This window comes from Actinia tenebrosa, unplaced genomic scaffold, assembly GCF_029948245.1.
Source record: "Actinia tenebrosa isolate PJP-AT-01 unplaced genomic scaffold, QUT_ActTen_1.0 PGA_scaffold12__29_contigs__length_12842862, whole genome shotgun sequence".
In the NCBI taxonomy this organism is placed as follows: domain Eukaryota; kingdom Metazoa; phylum Cnidaria; class Anthozoa; order Actiniaria; family Actiniidae; genus Actinia; species Actinia tenebrosa.
In genome coordinates, this window is record NW_028292572.1 from 591,123 (window position 1) to 604,892 (window position 13,770).

Genomic DNA, 13,770 nt, shown 5'->3' on the forward strand with positions numbered 1-13,770 from the left:
AACATTTCCTTCAAAATTAGTTAGCTAAAATCTTGGTATAAATTTTTAAGTATTATTTACTACATTATACGTTATATACATGTACATACATTAGGGAATAATAATTATTGTAATTTCTATGGGTTATTGATAATTACACACTTCCTATTGGCCCATATCAAAATCTAGCCTGGTATTTATCACAGACTGTAAAAACAAATTGAAATGAGATCTACTAACCAAGATGGACTATAGCAATAATTGAAAGCATTTTTTCTAAGTTTTCTTGTGGATAGAGAATCTCTGGTAAACAAGGGTGGTGTTTATTGGCAGATCAAGAACAATTTCAAGGGGGTAACTGTTACCTAGAAGGGCATCGCATAGCACCCTATTTAGATCTTATTATAATCATTATTTTTATTTTACTAATGTTTTCAACTCCAAGGAGGGATAACAACTCACCCAATAGATGACTTATTAGTAGGGTAACTGAGCTCATAATAAGTGAAAAAGAAGAAATGGCATTAAAAATAAATTTCAATGTTTTGTAAGGATGTGTATGGGGAAATGTGCTGGATGGCAAGAAGTTGCCACCCAACACTTCTCCCATACAAATCCTCATAAAATGTCTGATTTTATATTTAATGCCATTTCTCCTATACTGTAGTTTGCATTATGAGCTGAAACTTTGCCCTCTTACTAATGTTGAGCTGCTCTTTTTATTTGTAAAGTTCATTTTCACACAACTGCTGGTTTTAATGGAGGTACTACAGGTCACCTGACCTGTTAGTGCAAGTTGTCTATTCACTCCCCTGGATCTGCCCTTGAGTGTAGTAATAGTTAACTTGCCTTGCCCATGGACGTAGTATTATTATGTGCTGGTTAGATTAGTAGTATAGGGAATGGGGGTTCCAGCGCAATCTCAACACGGGCAAGACCCGTGTCAAAAATCCACCTACGGAAACAACCCACTCCAAGTGTGGTTGGGGGCAACAGCGCAAATATGTTAGTCTATATATGGAGTGCGAAGATTGTAAAGAGTTTGTTTATGATTTCTGTGTAAAGTGCTTGAAACCCAAGTTTGTACCTACTAAACCAAATAAGTATATTTGTTGTGGTAAGAAAATGCAAATAGAAGACGACACGTCAGCACAGTGTTACGAGTGCGGTAAAAATATTCGTAATGCCGTGCCTTGTGCTACCAGGGAACAATATTATTCCAACGGAGGTCGTAAGAAGACGCCATACAAAAGAATAAAATACTTTAGGGACTGGATGAGTCATATCCAAGGTTATCGACCGGTATATTTAGACAACGAAGTAAAGAAGAAAATCATAGACCATTTAGAAGAGCCAACCCCACAAAGTCTACGGAAGACATTGAAAAAATTAAAACTAGGGAAATATTACAAAGCTATTCCCTATCTTTTGTCTGAAATTACCGGTAAGTCTATTCCCGAGGTTTCTGATATGACAAAAGCCGAGTGGATGTTTTGTCGGCTGAATAAGGATATTCCTTATTATCCTGATGTAATTTACGAAATATTTTACAAAATAGACCCCAACCACCCCCTGTTAGGATGGATTCCGAGAAAATAAAAATGCAAAACTGGCGTTTATTTTGCCAGAAACCCCACTGGGGAATGCATCGCGCAGAACACCAAGCTATCCCCAGTGGGGTTTTTTGCATTTTGGGCTTACGGGGCTTATTTCATCCCGCGCCAGAGGCCCTCTAGTACGTACACATATATCTTTCTTACGACCCACCAGAGGGTGAACTCCGGACAGCGTCCCGAGACACCCCCTGACTTTTCCAACTTTTCCTCACGAAACCCCCCATCGCGGGGTTGAATCGCACTTTCTACCCCTCCCCCCACGGTTGCTGTGAGTGTGGGGAGGCTTTTTTTCCACTCACAGCAACCGGTCCAAATGCGTCTACAGCGAGGCTCGAACTCGGGACTTTAGGCCTCCCCAGCTCCAAAGTCCCACGATCACGAGCGAACGCCAGACACATCTGGACGCTTATGTATGTGAAAATTATTATATTTAATCTGCATAATTTCTAGACTGACGTTCGATATGTAAATAGAATCCCGTCACGCTCTTTTCGAAGCAGATGTTTACTGAGCAAGCTTTCTTTGAAGCTCTTCTTTCGCTTCTTGATAGATCTTTTTGCGAGATTCCTCGGAAAGATCTCTTACGACTGTTTTTTTATTCCTTATGTCAGTCTTTAATTTCTCGTACTTTTCCTCTTCGGCTAAGATAAGCGAGAATTCTACGTCGTCTATCTTTCTGTCACGCAAAGCCTTTGAGACAAGGTCAGTGATCGTATTTACTTTAGCCCTTGACAGAGCTATTGTTGTATCGTGTTTTGATATTTTGCTTGACAACTGTTTCATGATGCCCGTAGCAACAGCCGAGATAATACCACAGGCTGCCCCAACGCCGGCCAAAGGAACTCCAACGATTATTCCCGGCCCAGTAAGCGAAGTAGCAACGCCAGAGCCCGTTAACACAACAGATATGGATCCTGAAGTTATCGCAATCTTATGTAGCGTACTCCGGGCTCTAACGTACTTTTTTCTAACTTTTTCATAGTGTTTTGCCTGCCCTTCCAAGTAAGCCAGGATTAAGTTCGCTTTATTCAGACGAAAGTTTTCGGCGTTTAGTTCATTAGGTGTAGTATAGGGAACATCTGGGTACAACTGAGGTGCTGATGGTATAACATCCATTATATATACTAATGTACGACGCTTTTGGGAATGATATTGAGGAGCAGCCACATCATGACAACCGGGATTACTGGAATTGGAGAGCATTTAGGAAGATGTTTCCACATGCAGACCCTAGTAAGTTCGAAAGAAGACCCGATGGGATTTACTATAACGGCTCCAGAATGTACAGCAATGCAGACTTGGAGCAAGTAGGTGATCAGGTGCAGCGATTGACGATTGTACGCCCCGTTCATAAAGAAAGGCCACCAAAACCCGAGCATAAAGCACCTAATTTTCCTAGAAACTTATTGTTAACCACGGAAGATTACCCATTTTACGATGCTGAAGGTGGTGTAAACAACTTCGAAAAGCTGGTAACGCACCTGAAGATTTCAGTGGGTAAACAATCATTTAACGTAATACTAAGAAATATCTATAAGAATACGATGTTGAAGCATACGTTGGGTAAAGAGGCCAGGGAATGGTTAGCAGGGCCCAATATGCGGTATTGGCCGCAGCAGTTAGACTTTGCTATTTGGGCTGCCACTAAAGGTTGTGGTGTTGCCGCGGACATGTTTCACATTCCAATTATGCAGTTTCACGTTGCCTTTACGGTAAGGAGGTTGTTGAAGGAGCTTAACGCACCCCTACCAGGAGATGGAGCATTTAATCCAATGAATAACCGATATGACGCCGCAGCCCTGGAAAGGTTAATTAATGAGTTCAAACCACAGCAAAAAGACTTTCGTTATAAGGAGGGTAAGACGCATGGGCTGGGTATAGTTTACGTTTGGGGTGCCAATGGTGAGAAGCCGGCTGACTACGGACATCAGGAATACCCAAGTAATGAGTTAGAGTTCGGTGATATGGGCGGCGATAAGGGTAATAATTCATTAATTACTAGAATTCAAATAAACTACCCCGGCACTTGGGATCCGTTCGTGTTAATGAAAGGAAAAGGTTTAAGGAACCTAGCCAGGATTAACCGTAGCATTGAAGCATTCGTGTACTGCATCCTGGGAGCGCAGGTAAATACCCGCAACCCCATTGTTGGATCCCAAGGCGCTTCACAGGAAACGCAACAAGAATTCCTAACTTTATTTGAGTCTGCAATAATAGAGAACAACATATCCAAGTCGGTGCAGAGATATCAATTAGCGGTGCAGCAGTCTAAAGTGCGACTGGATTACGCTTTGTCGCCTGGTTGTTGGTTAATGCCAAGTAATTTAGTTATTAACGCCAATTCCGTTGTGGGTTATAACAACAAGCTGCAGCGAGCTACTAAGGATATGAAGTTTGGGGTGAACGACGTGAACTCTGACACTCTTAGGAACATTCCTCACTTCGTAGAGAAGCCAAAAAAGTCACACGAAGCGAAGCTACCCGTAGTTAAGAAACCATCGAAGAAGGCCCATGTTATGCCTACGATACCCGAGGAATACGACCATAACTTACTAAAAGCCAGCTTAGCAGCCGCGGGTGTTGGTCTGAGTTATTATATATGGCGATGAACAACCCCTACGTAGCTGGAGTAGATTGTGTTTATACGACTTACACAGGTGAGAAAAAATACACCCAAGCATCTTGGGTTGATGTCACGGGCATGTCCGTAGACCTGAACTATTCAGGAAAGAAGTTAATCCTTTGTAGCATTTGCCTTGGCTCCGCGAGTCATGCTAACATTGGGTTTCGATTTTGTGATGTTAACGGCGCACTACGGCCAATGCGCGCGAAGACGAACAACAGGGAGCCAGCACACTTTTCCGCAGAACCACCGACGAGTAGCGCTGAAAATTTATCGGTTTGGACTTTACACATGGTTGCCGATTGCCATGGGGAGGTAAAGCTGCAGATACGCGTAGACGACACCGGGAGCGTTTGCATAAATAGCATAGAAGATCAGAGAAATAAGGCTTATAATCACATGACAATTAGCACTCTTACGGTGCTTAGCCTTTAAATATATGAATCCACATTTAAGCGAAATGCGTTACCTCCACTACCTAGGGTCAGAGAGTTACAACAAACATGAGTGGTTCGATGTGGGGATGTGGGCTGAAGTTGGAGGTCCTGCGTTAGTCGTTTGCACCGTTAACGTCGGTACGTTGGTAAGCGCAAACGTGGGGTTTAGGCTTGTTGATGAGAATAACGAGCCTTTAACTCCCTATCGAACTTCCTCGAGCAATAGGAGAGTAGCTCACTTTTCGATGGAGCCAAACAAGTTTAGCGGTGAAAACCTAACACCAGTTACGTTTCACGTGGTAGTTAACTGTAAGTATGCTAAGCTGCAGGTGTTTCCTGACGACGTTACCAGCGACGGATCAAACTTTGGTTATGTAGTGATAAATGGTGTGTATAAAAACGACGATGCCGCCTGGAACCACAAACCCATTAGCACCATGAGCGTGCTGCCGTTAGTCCCGCATTATCGAGGCGGCGCGAATACTATCTTTACTTATCCCAAGCCGAGAACACCTCGGGTACCCGACAAGGATAAGCCCCCAGTAACGTACCCAGATAAGGTTAACCCTGAATCTTCTTCAGGAGTACCACTCCAATAGCGACGACCAAGATCCAAACGTTATTCCCCACGAACTTTAGCAGTTCTCCGCCGGCCCTAAGTGCCAAGGAAACAACCGAACCCAGCAGCCCAGGAAGACCGGCTGCCATCTTTTTTCCCAAGCCCGTTAGTCCATTGCCTAATTTCTTTACGCCCGCGCCTGTAGCCTTAAGCGCGGATAGGATAACTCCTACTACGCTCGAAATAGCGACCGCAAACGCCAGCGGAATACCATACTTCAAAAGGGCTCTTTTTATTTTTTCCTTGGTAGTAAGCCCCAGCTCCTTTTCCAGGTTTTCCTTTTGAGCCCGCAATTCCGCAAGGCGTATTTCAAGGGCCTCCACCTCCTTTTGAGCTGCTTCCCTCTCCTCTTCGGGGCGAGTTTGGTCATCGATTATTTCCTGCTGCCGCTCTATTTGCCCCTCCAGGTCTTCAATAGCCTGATCTCTTTGCCGGATTTGTTCTTCCTTAGTGTTGATTTCGGCAACCAACTGCCGCCGTTCCTCTAAAGAGCCGGTTATGATGATATGCAAGTTTTTAGCTTCCTCTTTTGTCAGGTCTAGCTCCTGTGAGGCGAGGTCGAAAGCCCTTTGGGCTTGGTCTCTATCGCGTAGGGCATTGTCTCTTTGTCCTCTAATTTCTATTATTCTTTGGGTTTTGTCGTTAAGTTCTCTCTTTTGAGCATCGAGAAGTAGTCGGTTTTGCCTCATGTATTCTGCCTCCCTTTCTTCCAACGTTTCTTGCAGTTCCTCGACGCGTTTTTCTAACGCAACCCTTTCATTTATGTTTTCCAATCTTTCTAACATGCTTCTAGTGGCACGCTGGAAGCCTTTTAATCTTGCTACGTCACCCCTAACTTCACCATTGTCGCCGAAAAGGGGCTGCGGTTTTGTCCAGCGGTCTTTATCAGGAAATCTCAGGTCTTGAACGCTTATGAGGACTTTGTTTCCGCGTTCTGTGAGCCTTACGTCGTCAGCATCGAAGTGGGAATAGCGCTGCGTTAGCTCTTGCGTTGCCCACTCTACAGTTTCCCGCGCGGCTGCCTCAGGCTGCTCTATGTTTTGAAGCTCCAAGTACTCAGGGACGGGGCTGCCGTGGTTTTTTGATTGCCACATGCGATTCAAGGCGGCCTTGAAGCTTTTCCATCTATTACCATACTTGTTTTCTAGAGCCATATCGTAGATTAGGGGGTCGGTTTCCGCGCCTTTAGTCCATGCGTCGTATTCTTCGTCGTTAATGTCTACTTGACCTTCTTCGGTGGTGGGGCCAAAATCCGTTCCTTCTACTTCCATTATATATGATAAGCTCAAAGTTAAACCCCAACATATTACCTAAGCAGGTTGGCGGACTGAAAGCAGAACGCACCTTTCACCGGGTCACCTTTACCCCCAGCAGCGCTAGACCTGGGGAAACCCTGTACGTAGGCGTACCCCGCCTAACGGATAACCTAGTGTTGGTTCCTGGCACCCTAGCGCTAAGGTTTGACCTAGCGGTGCAGCCAAGCACTACGGATGAAAGGTGTTGCGTCAATAACGTCGGCCGTAACCTCGTCTCTAAGATGAGAATCAAGTTTGCCGGGGAATCACTTTTGGATCTAAATAGGTACGATCTGTATACCACCTATAAGGACCTATGGTTGACAGCCTTCGACCGCGCGCAAAGGATAGAACAAGGAATTGGTAGTCTTATCCTGCGTAAAGTCCGCACGCCTGTTAAGACACAGCCCACGGACTCCAGCGGAGAAACCGCAGTAGCAGATGCGAAGCGAATAAAGACGGCCTATGGTAGTAAGTATATCATCCCGTTGGACTTCGAAGTGATTACGAGTCATGGCGCGTATTACCCGAGGCAGTTAAGTGAGTTACAGTTCGAAGTAACCTTGGCCGATACGACCAACATCCTTGGAGAGATGTCCACCGCAATTAGTGGAGCCGTTCACCCATACTCTATTACCAACTTAGAGCTACAATACGAAACGGTATACAGTGAAGAGCTGGCCCGTAGCGCCGGCATGGAATACAGCTCCGGAAAGGCGTTCCTTTACGACCACGTAGTGATGTATAAGACATTTAGCTTCTTGGATAAGACGGATGAGGTTATCAATCAAAGCATTAACCTCCCCCGAAGAAGTCTCACGGGGTTAATGCTGGTGTTTGCTAAGCCCTATGAGGCTGGTAAGCGCGACTCCGAGGCCTTTCACAACCCCAACATTACTAACGTCGGCGTGAATATTAACGGCGTTCCAAACAAGGTCTACTCCCAGGGGATAAGGCCCGCAGACGTGTACAGAGAGGCCATGCGTAAGTTTGGTGACCAAATTAGCCCTGAGGAATTCTTCAATGATAAGTATGCGCTGTGGATTGACATGCGCACCATTAACGACGAAGATCTACATGGCCAGGGTTTACGGTTGGTAAATACGCAGGATGGCATAACATTGGAGATCAAACGCACCAAGAACACCAGTGCCGGCGACAGCGATAAAATAAACTGCTACGTCTTCGTCGTGTCTGACGCGCAACTGAGTGTAGAAATGAATCAGCTAAAAAGCGTTGCCTACTAGGCTCGCGAAAGGATAAAAAAAAAATATCCCTTACGTATAATATGCTCCGCGTATTCGAAAACAACGAAACTAAACTGCAATGCATAGTGCAAGGCGATAAGCTGTACTTTAAAGCAAAGGAGGTAGCAAAGGCATTAGGTTACGCAGACACCAAAGATGCTATTAAAGTCCACGTGCGGGATAAGCATAAGAAGAGGCTTAGCGAATTTAGAATAGAGGTGAATCGCCTCCCTTCTGGTTCGCACCCACAATCCCTGTACGTGACGGAGTCTGGTTTGTATCAATTGATATTCAGCTCCAAACTGTCAACGGCAGAGGCATTTCAAGATTGGGTCTTCGAGGATGTCCTACCAACGTTAAGGAAGACAGGAAAGTACTCGTTGGATGGTCCAAACAAGTTAGTCTTCAAGATCGAGAACGAGTTCGACCTGCACAAGAAAGTCGTAGATTACATGCGTCGGTTTCACCCTACGCTGTTATTAGCACCTGGACTCGGGGAATTGCAAGATACCACCAGTAAAAGGATAACGTGCTGGCAAAAGGGCTACCAGGCAGGTCAACCCGACATCCTAATTCTTAACTCCCATAAAAAATACAATGGGTTATGTCTGGAACTGAAGACGCCAAAGGGTAACGGCGTATTGTCCGACAAGCAAAAAGCGGTATTGACGCAATATGAAATGAATGGTTATCTTACGATGGTAAGCAACGAGTACGATCTGATCTGCAGGGAAATCGACCGTTACGTCGACGGCATTCGCATACCTTGTCCTGACTGCGTTAAGGCTTTCAAGTCACAGGAGACGCTACAAACGCACCGAAAGATATTTCATAAATATAATGATAGTTGAACAAACTTACTGGCGCGAATTAATACAAGGCATTTCATACAAAATAAAAAATTACGTCGTCTTCGAGGACATTAACCGCTTAAGGTTAGTCCTCTTAGACGGCAGCCAAGAGTACAGTTTATGGGCTCCTGACTGCGTACGGTACGTACTGCAAGGCGAAGAGTACACTCACATACGTAGCTATGGTAAAGTCAACGGCCGATGGAAGTTCGACGTTGAAAGAAAGGCGGAGGCTAATCCATTGTGTGATTAGTCATCCTCATGGGCTTCTAGGTATTGGTCTGCTACGTCGGACCTCATTTTTTCCGACATGAAATCAATCGATATCGTAATCAAGGCTCCTCCTGTGAACGCTGCGATGTAAGGTAACATCATATATTAGACCATTCTTTTCGTATTGCAAGGTAATGGTCTAAAGGCTTGGGACCTTCGTACAGGCAACACCAAATATGTTGACCGCTGCGTTGACAACCACATTTATCGCAGATGCCGTCCCAGTGTTCTCGGTTCTCCCATCTTACTCCTTCGTAGTCGTCAAAGCATACGAAATCTTGGTCTATTTCTTTTTTACGCAGCACTAAAGCCCGGCTGGTTTCAAGGGGGCAACATCGCTCTGCTAAATCGCCGTGGGTCTCGCAGACCACATCTGTGAGGTCATAGCGACGGCAGCGGTACTTATGCCAGTTTTCTTCGAAGAGGGGTTCATCGCATCGGCGGCAATGACCTTTAAGGCAGACTCTATGCTCGCGGTGATATCGTAGGGTCTGTACTGTGGACAGTTCCTTACCGCAGTCACCGCAAACAGTGCTGATGGTCTTCTGACAGACTTTCTTGGAAAGATGGTATTGCAGTCGCTGCTTGCTACTAAAAGCTCTATCACATTGCACGCACTTCATTATATATACCTTATTTTTTATTGTTAAATTGTTAAACCCTGTAAGAGGGTTTTAGGATAAGGTCTATTATTTCTTGTTATTTTGTTAAGCCCCCATTAAAAGATGAGGTATCATTCTTTCTCATCGTTGAAACCAGCAAAAAGATAATCATGTTAACCATTCTTCGATTACGATGATTTAACAAAATAACAATAAAAAATAGGTCCTTACTTGAGACCTCTTTGCAGCATTTAACAAAATAACAATAAAAAAGAAAGACCTATGCTAATTCCCCTTGCCGGGGCTTAGTAAGATCTTCTTTGCGACCTCTTACTCTTCTCGAGCGTCGTCTAAAGTCCTTTGTGCTTTAGTATCCGCGGGACACCAATGTCCAACGAAGTCTTCTTCAGAGAATACCTTATTACAGTGACGGCAGGTGTATTTTTTACACGGTTTGGGTATCGGTGTTTTGGGGGGGATTATGCAGTCAGCAGGTAGTTCGCACGTAATGCAGTCCATATATCTATGGGGGATATCGAATGAAGTCCTTAATGGACTCCTTAGCCCACGTCGCCATTGTCAAAAGCGCACCAAACCGTTCCGCGCGCTTCAGACCACACATTTCATCGTACAATTCCTGTACGCGCTCTTTTAACCGGTCTATCTCCTCCCTTTGCATTTCTATGGTGTCTTTTTTATCCTTTGCGTCGGCGATGATCTTTTGCACTGCTTCCACTGGTTCCATCTATATATGAACCCAGATCACATGCCTTGTAACGCTCTGATAGTAGGACCCACCGGCTGCGGAAAGACCCAGTTCGTGGTAGAGCAGCTATTAGGACCCTTTAGATACCGCTTCGACTACATAGTGCTATTATGCCCCACCTACGTGAATAACCGCACCTGGGCGGGTATAGGAGTGAAAGATGACGACTTCTTCGTAGATATTTTAGACCCTAACGAGTTATCCAGCCATTTGAAGTTCTGGCACAAGCAATTCCCTAAAGATACGCAGACACTCCTCATACTGGATGACATCGCCTGCGGGGACGACGTAAAAAGACGCACCTCCGAATTAGTGAAGCTCGCTTTCAGCGGCAGACACGACAATATCAGCGTTTGGTTGCTTTCCCAGCAGCTTACCAGTGTCTCTAAACCCTTTAGGGAAAACATAGGCTCTCTCGTAGTATTTTATACACCCAGTAAGTCTGATCTGGAAACCATCTTAAGCGACTACGGTGGTGAGATAAGCAAGGAACAGTTGCATGAATACATGCGGCATTTAAAGACGCACCAACATTCCAAGATGATCTTCTCTTTGAGGTTTCCGTACGAGGTTGGAATCTATGATTCCTAATGTATATGGACATTGAGCAGTTGATAGATGAAGTCCCCACACAGTTAGATGAAAGTAACCTCAAGGAACAACTTAACATCCTTGTGTCTTCTGGGAAGTGCAAAGAAATGATTGGTAAGGAACTTACCCATGAGCAGGTTAATAAGTTGTCAGAAGAGGAGGTTAAGAAGTTCCATAAGAGGTACGAGGCTGCCCTCGCAAGTAAGACCACGGACGCCGTAGCAGACTCCGCTATCCGACTTGCGACTAAATTGCTTGGACTTGCACTGCCCATAGACGACGTGGAGCAACTACAGAAGGACATAAGAGATGACTATGTCATCGCCCAAGAACTTAAGATAACCTGTGGGTGGTTGTCTTTGAAGTGCGGTAAGTTAATGGCAGTCGCCTCTGCGGCTTTGCACGTGGCTCAGCACGTCGACTTGAAGGAAGTACTAGGTTCCTTAGGAACATCTTGGAAGGACTTCAAGAAGGACAGAGAAGTCGAAAAGGTATTCAAGGTGGCACTTGCTGAGGTACCTAGTCAAGTACCTGCAAGTGACTTATCAAGTACTTAGTCAAGTCGTTCGCGGGAATTACCCAGGTCGCCTCAAGTACCTAGTTAAGTACTTATCAATTCCTTCAAGTCCTTAGATATAAATGAGTGAAGCTGAATCGAAGGCGGAGGAAACCCCTCAAGTAGAGGAGCAACGAATCACCAAGGCTAAATCTCCAGGCAGAGTTGCTGCCGGTAAGAAGCTCGCGGAGATGAACAGGAAGAACAAAGCAAAGAAAGAAGAAAAGGTGGAGGAAGAGGAATCCTTCATTAATCCTGGGTACGTCATTGGCGCGTTAGGAGTCGCTATAGCAGCAGGCAGCTTTTACTTACAATGGCGGGTAACGAAAAAGGTAGAACCACCAACGTATCACACACCTGTGGAGGTTAGAAAAAGTAAGATCCCTGAAATGGAGTAATAACCTTCTCGCTTTGTAATATAATGTCAACCGCGTTGTTGAAAACTGTTGAAGAAGCAGCTATCATTACTTCCATCGTTGCGGGTATTGGTTGGGTAGGTAAGAAAGTGCTCAAAGAAGACTTTACTGAAGACCCAAGCAAGAGCTTCGCTAATTTTGCTAAGATGACCGCTGCCGTTGGCGGGGCTATCATGCTAAAGGATTACCTACGAAAGGAAAAGTACCTGCCTACGGCGTAATATATAATGGCTAGCTTAGTCGCAGGTGGAGTCATTGCAGCTTTAGCATTCACTGGAGCTAATTATGGTGGTCAATATTTAGATAGATTAGTTAGAGGCGACAAAAGCGGAGATTTAGCCGCTGAGAGGAAGAGACACGACTTAGCGCTGGAGAAATATCAAAGGGACGTGGCGGCTTGGAATGAAAAAAGGCAAGCTTACAGGGATTGGTTGGACAAGAACTACCAAGACAAAATGCAGGCGGATAAGAACTTTGAAAATACAGACTACGCCTTTAAGCTCTATGCACAAGCACACCCCGCGGCATTAACGGGGTTGAGAAAGCCTCAGTTTAAGAATTACTACCAGCCTTCTAAGAAACAAAAAGATAGCGAGTTGGTATTCGTGGGAGTTGCAGGGCTGGCGGGAGGCGTAGCCTTGGCGTATCTGCTCTAACGAAGGGGACTTGTCCCCTGTAATATATGATCGTCTTTTTGGAAAGCGACAAGAATAACTTTACCACTTATCTGAATCCCCCCATCAAAGCCTGTAAGGTTCGGCTGGTTAGTTGCTCTTTGTATAATTCTTGGTATAATTTAATTAATGGCTTTGTCATCGGAACTTCCGGCACCAAACCAAAAATACCAGATTCCCATTACACCCCAATAACACTGGCTAAGGAGCTAGCGAAGCATGGATACACTCTTACCACAGGATTGCCCCATGAAATGACATTCAAGAAAAATAATGGGAGCGCTAATTTAAAGGACAGTTCATTGGTAGAACTCCTGGGCCTTACTAGTACCACAATAAATAGCGGCAATACATATGATGTGAAATGGAAAGTCGCATCCTCTTACGAAGTCTATTGCGACTTGGTTCATAGTTACAACAATGGAGAAAAGTCTTCTCTTATGTCCAAGTTTCTGCCCCAAGGTAATCCATTTGACCCAGTAGAATACACTCCCATTTCTTTGAGCTATGACTTGTCTAATTTGGTAGAAAGCATAAACATCACCATTAAAGTGGACGGAAAGACGGTGGATTTTAACGGACGTAAGATCAATCTTGTTTTGGAATTCATATAATGGGCCGCGTAGAGGACAAACTTAAAAGGATTTACTATGGGCCGGAAGGCTATTGGAGAGGAGCGTCAGCTATCAAGAAACTCGCGACCGCGGCCAGGGTATCAGACGAAACGGCTAAGAACTGGTTGAAAAAACAAACCCTCTGGCAGGTTTATCTTCCCGTGCCTAAGTACATTCCCAGGCCCAGCTTCACCGTAAATACCCCCAATGAAGTTCATCAGGCGGATTTGCTTTTCTTGCCGCACGATAAGGTGAGAAAGAAGACCTATAGGTACGCTTTGACCGTAGTTGATATCGCAAGCAGATATAAGGACGCCGAACCTATAACCAGCAAGGATTCTGGGGAAGTCGCAGAAGCCCTAGGTAGGGTTTATAAGCGCGTCTTGAAATGGCCTAAGCTGCTGCAAGTGGATGCGGGGACGGAGTTTATGGGCGTGGTTACCAAGACCCTGAAAGACCACGACACTAAAATTAGAAGAGCTAAAGCAGAGTACCACAGGGGTCAAAGCATTGTCGAAAGATTCAATAAGACCCTGGCCGAGCGTCTCTTTGGATACCAGTATTGGAAAGAGCTGGAAGATCCCTCCAAACGCAATAGGGAATGGGCTCAG